This window comes from Ipomoea nil, unplaced genomic scaffold (assembly GCF_001879475.1).
Source record: "Ipomoea nil cultivar Tokyo-kokei standard unplaced genomic scaffold, Asagao_1.1 scaffold1416, whole genome shotgun sequence".
Taxonomy (NCBI): domain Eukaryota; kingdom Viridiplantae; phylum Streptophyta; class Magnoliopsida; order Solanales; family Convolvulaceae; genus Ipomoea; species Ipomoea nil.
This window is the reverse complement of record NW_017617844.1, coordinates 535737-547317: the sequence shown is the minus strand read 5'-3', so window position 1 is coordinate 547317 and position 11581 is coordinate 535737. Positions and strand designations below refer to the sequence as shown.

At 34.5% G+C, this 11581-nt stretch overlaps 1 long non-coding RNA gene across 3 annotated transcripts; it reads left to right on the top strand.

Annotated features, from left to right (window-relative positions):
* The first annotated feature begins 4412 nt into the window (after positions 1 to 4412).
* LOC109187054 lies at positions 4413 to 7222 on the top strand. 3 transcript variants are annotated; one of them, XR_002055211.1, is made up of 6 exons: positions 4413 to 4872; positions 5518 to 5562; positions 5721 to 5789; positions 5921 to 6139; positions 6288 to 6356; positions 7008 to 7222. It is a non-coding gene; the product is annotated as an uncharacterized LOC109187054 (long non-coding RNA). The 3 variants fall into 3 exon arrangements; XR_002055212.1 differs by lacking the exon at positions 4413 to 4872 and having other exon boundaries at positions 5359 to 5562; positions 5921 to 5960; positions 6065 to 6139; XR_002055210.1 differs by lacking the exon at positions 4413 to 4872 and having other exon boundaries at positions 5359 to 5562.
* The last annotated feature ends 4359 nt before the right edge of the window (positions 7223 to 11581 follow it).

Genomic DNA, 11581 nt, shown 5'->3' with positions numbered 1-11581 from the left:
GACACGTAGTGACGTTGAGTAATTTTCTTTCCGAGAGTGATATGAATCTTGAACTCATCGGTTGGAAAAATTTTGAACTCTAATGCACACACCAACTCAAAAAGTAGGTTTTACGAAAGTCAAACTCTTTGACTTTTTATGAATACCCTTAGTATTCAAGTATGTTATGTCTATCTCAATATAGTCTTCTACCCTGTCAAAGTCTATCTCAACATAGACTTTAACTCTGACAAGTTCTACCGCATTATAGATTTTTATGTATTGTCAAGTCCATCTCAACATAGACGTTTAACACTATCAAGTCTATCTCAGTATAGACTACCATTAAAGTCTTATAGAGTAGTTAAAGACATACGTCAGTTGTAAGTCTTTTATTTATATCATAGGCACTGTTATTTGCAATGCAAATGACATTGTGTGAATCACAATGTATATGTAGTGAAGGTGTTAGCTAAACACCCCCACAACTCTACATTTATCAACATATTTCTTAGCCACTCAGCTTATTGGGATACCCCCATTATCTTTCATAAAAGGCGGTTAACCCTTTTTCACTAAGGTCAGGGATCTCTTTAGGTCAACCTCAAAATAGACCACCCCAATTGAGTATAAGTCACCAATAGCACTTTTGTACTCATGTCATTATGCGGTGAATTCATTAGGTTTGTTTCAACAAAACCACCCTTCTCAAAGAGTTATGAATTCATTAAGAGCTGTACCTCAACCTTAGAAGTACAACATTGTAGGAATGACAAACTAGTGTACTATTTTGTAACTCTTTTCATGGCTTCGTTTGACCATAGAAGTGGGACCCACCACGAATTCATTACCACTTGGACTTTAAGTCCTTCCAATGATTCAATGACTAATCCTCATAATTAGCCCTCAAGTAAGTTGATTCTCTTGATCAAACTTACATACACTTTGACGAGTACTTCGTCTACTCGTAAATAATCCCTTGAGATTTTCATGCTTAACATGAAACATTCTCTTCTACCATTATTGTTGGTACCACAGAGAGACTTTTAAGGAAAGAAATATATAAAAAGAGTTAATTACCCCCACAATGCAATACTTACAAATATTTTTCTCAAAAATATGTGATCTCTTACCCAGATTGATATTTGGTGCCCCAACATTAGCTCCTTTGTAGACTGAGTTTTGCAGATTTGCTTTATTTGTGAAACATTATAGTAGCTCCGTACTTTAGCTAATACATACTCAATAGTTAAATATTTTTCAACAAACTTGGTTATCTCAATCCATCATAATTACCCTTTAAACATGAATTATATGTCTTTCAAAATGACTTAACCAAGAATTTAAATAATATGTATAAATGATCATTGTTAGTAAGCCACAGAGATAATGTTTTCTGCATGCTGCTTCAAGTTGGACAACATAATCACAAATTTCACATAATATTCTTAATCTCGTATGCAAAGAATATGTTCAAATTGACATTTATTAGGGAATATATTTCTACAAGGTGAATTCAACGAGTATAACTTTAACACACAGAGTTATTCCACTTACACAACTTTTCTTTCACTTGAGCAAATTAAAAACTCATATAAAGCATTCATATGATGCAGATCAACATTACTATTGGAGTACTTCAACAATTTCTATTGCAAAGGCTTTGATTGTTTAACAACATATGAAAGTCAACCTCATTTCAGGTGAAGATCAAGTGGCGCTCTAACAAGCCTGCATGATCAACACCATACTTCTTAAAACTCCTAGGACGAGTGGTGAAACCGAAGTTTTCTTAAGAACCATCTTCCTAGACAGAATATTCAAGAACGATGATTTTTCCATGTTACCACCATAAATGTGAGTAAAGCCTTTGAAATCAAACTCAATACACAATTCAAATATTTAAGATTATGTAATTGTAAAATATATATGTATCTCATCAAATAGTGCAATGTTTGTAACATATCCACAATAATAACACATAATGTTATAAATTGACATGTCCATAAGTACACATTTTATAAGCTTTATATCAGATTGATGATTTAATCACTTAGCATTAGTGTTAAATCAACACTTCTAACACAACAAAATCGTAAAGCTCATGCATGTGAATAATAACAATTCACTTAGTTTTGTGTACACCGCTGTTAATTTTCTCTATAATATTCAAAGCACTCACCATACAAAATATGAAACGGTGATTTCTAAAATGCTTGTCACAATATATATTTCACGTTTCAAATGCTCTCAAAATATAATAATCAAATGGATGCAAAGATATAGGCAAATCATCTTCTAAATTATGCCATTCTGATAGTTTTTAAGGGAATATGGTCAATGCCCAATAATATATGACTACTTGTGCTCAAAATAATCATTTGCATATAATAGTCTATTATCATATAAATATGCATGTATCATATTAAAATATGAGGAGACAAACCTCATCAGAGTATGGTCAAAGCTCCGATATGAACCCAATAATTATTTATGTTGTACTCCCTTGCTTAAAGGTTACACATAAGCCGAAGTAGTGTGCTTCACCAGTATTGTTCTGTATGAGACTGCTGCCTTCCGCTGCTAATCTCGGTTGTTGCTACACCATCATGTCGCCAAAAAATTATTATAATCTTCTCCATGATTTGAGTAGTTGACTGTTGCTAAAATAACCCTTTTAACTGTTGGAAAATACGTGCAATGTCAACGCGCGATCTGGAAGCCTTTTAAGATGCACGAACACAACGGGTGTATGGTTGAAGGGAAATATGTGCCGTGTTATAATAACACTACCTTAAAAGAGTTATTTGCCCGGTAATGGTGCAGTTAGAACCCTGACACGCTTTCGACAGGCTACACAGACCTACTACGGATAGCTTGCACTAGCAATCACGTAGGCGAACCTCACTATTGCTCAGACGAAGGGAGGGAGAAGGAGAATAGAATAAATAACTCGAATTGAAGGTGTTTTTTAAAACGATGTTGGGAGCTGCTATTTATAGTAAGCAGCCCCTCCATCCCTTCCACTGATATGGAAGGATATGCATCGTCCATAAATTAGCAACATTCACGCTGTCCACATGAAGGGCGCTGGATGCGCTGTCCACCCTACAACACTAGCCACACAAATGTTAAGCATATTCTCCAAACTGCTAATGCTATGGCCGTTACTCATAAAGGGCAAGAAGTTTCATTGTATTTGCCAAAGTAAAACCCTTAATGCACAAATATGTTTTTAACAAAATGATTAATCTCTACATGTTTGGTGCGAGCATGAAAGATCGGATTATCACACATATACGTAGCACCAAGATTGTCACACCACAACTTCGGAGTAGGAATGTTTGGAGCACTGATCTCAAGCAGCAGAGAAATAATCCAGATTCACTGCTGGAAATCTCGCGTTTTCCGTCCAATATTTCCGTCCAACCATAAATTGGTCGGTATTTTACTAAAGATTTCAACTTTCTGTTACTAAAGATGGGTGGACGGAAGGTTGGTCGGTAAAGTCGAATTGACTGATAGGTAGAAATTAAAATAGTAGGTATTTTAATATCCGTCCAACATAATATTGGACGGAAATTTAAATATTTTAGCTAGTAGATATTTTAATTTTTGTCTAAAAGAATATCTAATTTACATGGTGGTCGGAACATTTCGCAAAAATTTAATTTCTTTTATTACCCTCCCTTAGAGAAAAAACAGTCTACCATCTCAAATAAAAAGGTCTTCACTCTCAAATAAAAAAATATTCCCTCTCAAACAAAAAAATACAGAGTAATTTTCGCCCAAACATAATGCGTCGCTCAGCGGCCTCAACCCAAACAAAAACCACACTCTGCATCGCTCAACAGAACCAAACACTTCCCACCTTCGCTCCTGCCTTCGCCGCTGTCTCAGTCTTTTCTTCGTCGTCGCTCCCACCTCCTTCGCCATCTTAGCCTGTGCCAAAGTCTCTACCGTTGTCGCGTCTTCCCGACTCTGTCGTTTTCGCCTCTTCTCGACTCTACTGTAGTGTCCATCACCATCCTACAAGTTAGTTCTTTAATCTTAAACCCTAATCCTTAATTTCCTAATTCTATTGAGCATATCTGTTGCTACTTCATAGGAGCGGCATGAGGTACTCTTTATTCACTACAAGAAAAACACTTTTTAGTGACAAAAAATTAGTGACAGGTAGAAAAACCCCTCACTAAAAGTACTATTTGCATAGTTTTTGTGAGACTTAAAAATTACTCTCGCTAAAAATTAATGATTTTATGAGGAAATTTTAATTTTATACTTGTTTTAAAAATGTACTCTCACTATTGATATGAAAAATCCAATTACTCTCACTATTGATCTTCCCACCAAAATTTTATTCTTGAGCGCCCCTACATAAAATTTTACAACCCAAAATTTCAATTTTTTTTTACAATCCACACATCTTTTTCCCTCTTCTCTTTCCCCCTCTCCTAAATCCCTAAAACATTACTCTGTAGTTCTCTTCCGCCAACGCCGCCTGCAAACCGCCAACGCCACCTTGCCCAATTGTCCGAAAAAATAGCGCCTCTCACTGGCCAAAAGAAGAACAAAGTAGAACTTAGAGGTGCACCCCAATTACCTAATCGTCTACCCTTCTATCGCTTCCCAGTTCCCCCAACTCCCCAAGCCCTAACTCAGCCGACAGCCAGACTCCGCCTCCGCCCTTGCTGAGTCCCGACCACAAAGCTCCTGTCGACTACACCGGAGGACTTCGCGTCTCCTCTCCGGTCTCCGCCTTCGCCCAAGCTGCGGCCTGGTCTCCGCCTCAGCCCCTGCCGACGAGGAAGCTACTACCCGGTCTCCGCCTCCGCCCCTGCCGACGACGAAACTACTGCATGTTCTCTGCCTTAGCCTCACTTGTGAACCAAGGTAAAGCCTCCTGCAATGAAATTCATAATGTGTGCTGGACTGTAATTTGTGAAATATGGTTTGCAATTGATTTGTATTGGACTGTATGTTTTTTTTTTTTTTTTTTGCTTATTACTCAACTGTATAAATCTAGTTTGCGATTGACTAAGGCTTTAAGCAAGGTGTTTTTTCTTATTCCCTTTATTGTAGCTACTGTATTAGTTGTAGCAAAGCATTCTCTTAAGTGATGTTGGGACCTTTTTCCCAGTTTAGATAAGCATTTTATGTTAATTAAATATGCATGCCAATGTATTCATTAAGTTTTCCATAAGAGGGGTTGTAATGACTTGAATGCAATACTACAAAAAAGCAGTTGGTTAATGTTGTTTTTGTAGTGAGTATCAGGTTATGTTACCTATTATTTACGTGTTTGGCAAATTATGTCATGATTAAGTAGCCTAAAAAAGATTTCTCAGCTCAAAGCCTCAAACTTCTGTGTTATTGTTTTTGTTTGTGGATTACTGAAATAATTCTTAACAGCATGTTTTCCTATGATCTCCTAGGTTTGGATTATGTTGTGTGTTGATTTCCAGCAGATTAGGTTCTTTTGTTTTGTCTAAAGGATTTTCATGGGTAGTGAGTGACATTTGATCCTTCTATCTGCAGAATGAGTGTAGTGATAAGCAGATGAAAGCATCATAATCCAATAAGGTAAGTGTTTTTTTGATCTTTTAATGTCTTTAGTTTAAGAGTTAGCAGGTGCGATGATCTGTACTAAAACTAATGAGAAACTTTTTACTATATCTTATCTTATACCATTATAGATTGTGGAAATTTGTTTAGAGGATTTGTAATGTATATGTGAACAGGTTATCAAAAAAGCCCTTGTTCTTGATGAAATAATCAATTATATACAGTCACTACAGTCTCAAGTTGAGGTAATTTTTCTAACCCTCTCACAATATGTACTGCTCTTTATAAAGTTCTTGTTGTTTTATTTTTATATGGATATCTTATTACGTTCTTCCGGGTTGAATTTCCACGTATATGTGCTTCTGCTTGTTTCCAGGTGTTTCATGGAATATCAAGTTTTAGCTGAGTTGGTTCAGGTGTTATGTCTATGTTTCCCATTTTGATCAAATCTGGATATTTCATATTAAGTTACCTAGCTTGGATGGCACGAATTTTTTGAATTTCTGACCTTTAATGTCAGGAGGTACTCTTGGTCAAAGCTCTAAAGAACCTAAATACATAATTGAATTTTATCCAGAAGACACCTTTTCTCCTTGTAAGTTCTATCAGCTTGGATGTAGTAGATTCCATTTTTTTCCTCTAAAAATTCTGATCTTTTAGATTATGGAGTACAACCTTCCCATGATAGCATTTTTTAAGATTGTGACTGTCCATTAACCAATCTGTAAAATTTTGAATTGCAGTTCCTCTGCATATATGTGAGGGCAATTTTTTGAGCTTGTATAACTGTGATGATGCAGCAAGGGAACTAGGTACTGCTCTAATTTTTCAATTTTTTTATTGCATATATGGTTTATTTGAAACATTTATTTTTTCTGAAAAGTGTATGCGCTGAACTTGAGGTATATTTGGTTGTGGTTTAGGGGTTGAGTTGTAGTTTGAAGAGAATAGTAATGGTTGTTGTTGTTGTGTGGTTTAGGTTTGTATTATATAATGAGAATGGATTTGAGAATATCTGTACTGGAAATGATTATATTATATAATGAGCTATGTATATGATGTTATTGATTCCTCCTTACTTTTGTTATTTTGAAAGTGAGTAGTGATAGTTTGAGAAACATCTTTACTTTTGTTATTTTGTAAACTATTATATTGTGCTTTAAACGTTTTAAATATTATACTTGAGAGATCTATTACCTATATGACCTTAGTGAATATTGCGAGTAGAGTGTGTGTTAAACTTAATTTAAATTTGTATGTTTTAAGTGTTGCATCTAGACCCATCTCCTCTTACTTTCCTTTACTTGCATATCTGGCTTATTTGGATGTAGCAATGGTGATCTTTTGAACAATTGTGGAGTATAACTGATCTTGAAGTTAACATTTAATTGCATGGTATTGAAGAGGAATTCAATAGAGTTGCAAATAAATTAACTAGTCATCATGGTCCATTTTTGGTGAAGGTCTACACTTGATCAACTTCATTGAAGGAGGTTGTGGATGCTGCATTGATCAAAGCCATTGAAGCAGTGCTGGATTTGAAGGCTTATTTGGGTGCAGCGAGCATACTTATGTAGTATCAAATAAGTATATTTTCATACTTAAGTAGTACGGAGTATCAATCAAGTAGTATATATTTTTTTATGTTTTTTTTTATGAACATGAACATAATTTTTGTTGTAAATAATTTTGATGTTTAAATATATTATCAATTTTCAATTTAGTGTGTTCATTAATTTATTGATGACATAATTTATTAACAACAGTTATTAAATAAAATTATGGTAATATAAAAATAATAAAAATATTCCATATGATTTAGGATTTTCCTACCAACGGTTTGAAGGAAAATAACAAAATATAATAGGTGAGTTTTCTGTCCAACGCTGGGTCAGAATTTCCGACCAATGAACGTAGTTGGACGGAATTTCCGACCAATGCACAAAGTTGGTCGGAAGTTCTCACGTTTTGAAAATGGTGGGTTACTTTCCGGAATTTCCGTCCAATTTTTGTTCGTTGGACGCTATTTCCGACCAAAAATTGTAGTTGGACGGAATTTCCCACGGAGGTTTTTCTGAACGTTCCTTTTGGTCGGTATGTTGGACGAAAACGTCGTTTCCGACCAATATATTGCGTTTTCCGTCCAATATTTGTTGGACGGAAAACGCGAGATTTCCAGCAGTGATTATCTCAGCACAGACATGCTAGAGCTTTATATTCAGCCTCAGTAGAAGATCTAGCATCAGTTCTTTGTTTCTTGCAAGCCTAAGACACAAGATTGGTTTCAAGAAACACTGTATAACCACTAGTAGACTTACGGTCTTTGGGTAGCCAACCCAATCAGAACCAGAAAAAACATGTAGATCATTGGAGATAGACTTCCCTATGCGCAAACTAAAAGTAATAGTTCCCTTAACATATCTTAATACAGGTTTTAACAAATCTGATTAAGTACAAAGGACAAATCAAACGTTTTCGAGATGAAACATTTTCAAAATGTAAAAAACATTACAGTCTCGGAGTTTTTGTGTAACATGGGTTTAAATTGGTTGGTCTTATTAGAAATTATTTAAATCAAAGTATGTAAAAAAATCTAGTCTAGTTAGTATAATATATTCTAATGAAAATTTACGAAGAAATACACACATTTTTTTTCTTGAAAATGCCATCAAGTTTTCATGGTGTTTGGTTGCATTTAAGGTATATTGTAGAGTTTAAAATGAAACAACAAGAAGCACAAATCCTTATACCATCGACCCGAGTTCACAGTGCATTGTGGACCCTAGTATATTTGTATGTGTCTAACGTTGTAAGTTTTTGTGTTTTATGTTATGAAATTTTGTATCTGAAACAAATTAATAATTGTGTCTTATGCTATGAATTTTTGTGTTAAATTTTGTGAAATTTTGTGCCTGCGAATACAAATTATATACCTAAATCAGATTTAAAAACTAAGTAAACATATAACATGTGTATGTGTTTTGTGTTGCAATTTTATATGTTGAGTTATGAAATTTTGTACCTTACAGGTATGAATTTTGTATCTTGTCGTTTCAATGCAGAGTCCATAATGCTATGTGGATCATGGTCTATGATATAAATTGCCACTCAATAGTCAATCCTCTCAAATTGCAGGCTATCATAAATATCATTGATCCATTTTGCTACCTACTAGCATGACTAGTCTCTTATTTCCCTTATTATTGACTTTTCATCTGTACAATAAAGCAATAGAAATTTCTAATTTGCTCAAATCACCTCTCACAATCAATACATGGCCCTTGGTCCTTGATAGCCATAAACAGATAGTACTAAAAAGGCCACTATAGGCATTGCCTTTACATAAAATGAGTTTGCTCTAGGAATTAAATTCCTCGGTAAATTATGGTCCACACAATGTTATGTGTACCATAACAAAAAGTATATTTTTAATATATTAAATGTACATTATTTTTGTACTGAATGTATATTATACAATACAATGTACACTCAAAACAAAAATAATGTACATCCCATAAATTCAATATACATTATTTTTGTACTGAATGTACATTATTTTACAGTAAACAAATATGGTCCACACAACTTGTGTGGACCATGATCCACACAATAACGATTGATTTTGTGCGGCATTGTTAGTTTCTTGAGAAAATTGAAGAACGCTAGTAAAATATGAAAATTTTAAAACTAATTATTATGCCTTTTGTTATACATCACATCCAATAATTAAATTTGAATAAATTATAAATTATTTGTATGATGATATTACAAAGCATTGAGTTAACTAATAATGTAAATTAATTGTTTGCAAATAGATAGAACCGTTAAAACATATTTAACTCGTTGGGCTAGTCAGTTCTACCTGCCAAAAGAACGGGGGACTATTTTCTAAACTCGTATTCTAGGCAGGCTAGCATGCCTATTTAAAATAAAAAAAATAAAAAATCAGCCCATGGTTCTAGTCTTCCAAACAACCCTAAATCCCTATTATGTTACTATGTTACCAGGGCGCCCTTTAAGTCGCGGTGCCCCCGACTGCCTTGTCGCATAAGCGACAAGTTAAAAAATACAATATATATTTGTCGCATATATATATATATATATATATATATATATATATATATATATATATATATATATATATCTTTGCTCAAATGTGGTCGCGCCTTAACATGCGGTCGTTGCAGCCACACCAATAGTGTTAGAAAACGCACAACAATGAAATGCACGACTACACCACAAAACGCATAACACACTCATAAAAAAATGCATCATACCTCCCCACACCTAATTGTGCGTTTCCAAACACTGTGTGGTGCGTTTATGCATACCTAAGGATGCATTTTTGGTGATGCATACCAAATGGTGCGTTCTTTGGTGTATTTGTGCATTTTTTATTGCGAGTTTCCTAACACTATTGGTACGTGTTTGCATAACTATTGGTGCGGCCGCACTGACTGCACGTTAAGGCGCGGCCGTGCTGGAACTAGAATATATATATATATATATATATATATATATATATATATATTCTAGTTCCAGCACGGCCGCGCCTTAACGTGCAGTCAGTGCGGCGTGTATATATATATATATATATATATATATATATATATATATATATATATATATATATCTGTGTGTGTGTGTGTGTGTGTGTATATATATATATATATATATATATATATATATATATATGTATGTGTGTGTGTGTGTGTGTGTGTGTGTGATTGTATGTATGTATGTATGTATGTATTTGAGACTGTTCAAGTGAAAACGGGTTGCCCAAGAGAGAACTAAAAACCACTCACAACTTTCCACGTGTCTAGACTCTAGATCTAACGAATCAGAAACACTGATTTTTCAAAAAAATGCGGTGGCATTTTTTGTAACTAATTGAACATTGAAATGCAAGTAAATTGTGTTAAAAGTGCAAGTAATAGTTTCATATAGTGCACCTAAGTACAAGTAAAATGTATTAAAAGTGCAACAAATAATGTATACTGAGCATCAATATTAAGTGCACCTAACATTTTCATTAGTTACACCAAACGTTATCATTAAGTGTATCAATGTGAAAGTCGTTATCATTAGGTGCACCAATGTTAACATGGTAAATTACTTGCACTATTTAGTGAAAATGGTTGAACTTGTAAGTGATTTTACTTGCAAACTTGCACCAGTTAGTTGTACTTCTAACATATTTTACTTACATCAAAGTTCGAGTTATTTACGAAAATGTCGTTGTGTCATTTTTTAAAATTACATCTGATTCTTTAAATTTGGACACGTGGACGACTGCGATTGGTTCTTAGTTCTTTCCTGGACACCTGTTCTCACCTGAGCGTGCCCATATATATTGTAAGTGTAAAAAATGTTACACATTAAACCTTTGGTTAGTTGGCTTAATTAGTTGTCAAAACTTGTAAGTTGTTAGGCTCTAGATCATTGTCTGGATACACCTCAGGAAGGGCGAAACTTTTTCAACAAGTTGGTTATCTTCAGACCCTATTTTGGTGGGTTTTAAATCATATGGTTTAGCTTCTTTTGAGGACTTATTTGCTGCACAAATTCAGACAAAGAGGTTACAATTCATTCCTATAAATAGCTATCTCGGATTTCCTATCAATTTGAAGATTCAAGGAATCATATCTATCAAATTCTCTTCAAGTCCTCATCTAGTTATCTCTATTATATTCTCAGTGTTTTGAAGACACCTTGGTTGTGTTGAAGATGGCTTGCACATCCAATCCGATGTGATGATGAAGGTTTCGCTAGAGTAGTAGTAGTAGTATATACCGTAGTGTGTATTGAACTCTCCCCTTGTACTTCTTGTTGATCATCTAGTTGATTGGGCTAACGTGAGTGGCGCGCAGATGTAGGAGTGTGGCTCCGAAGTGCGTGAACAATTCCTGGTGTCTGGTTCCATTTACATTTCTTCGTATTTGTTCTTTATTCTTTTTGGCGTAGATCCTGTCTCTAATCCAGACTAGTAATTGAACTTAAAATTAATTAGGAACCATTAATTATTTGCTTGCCT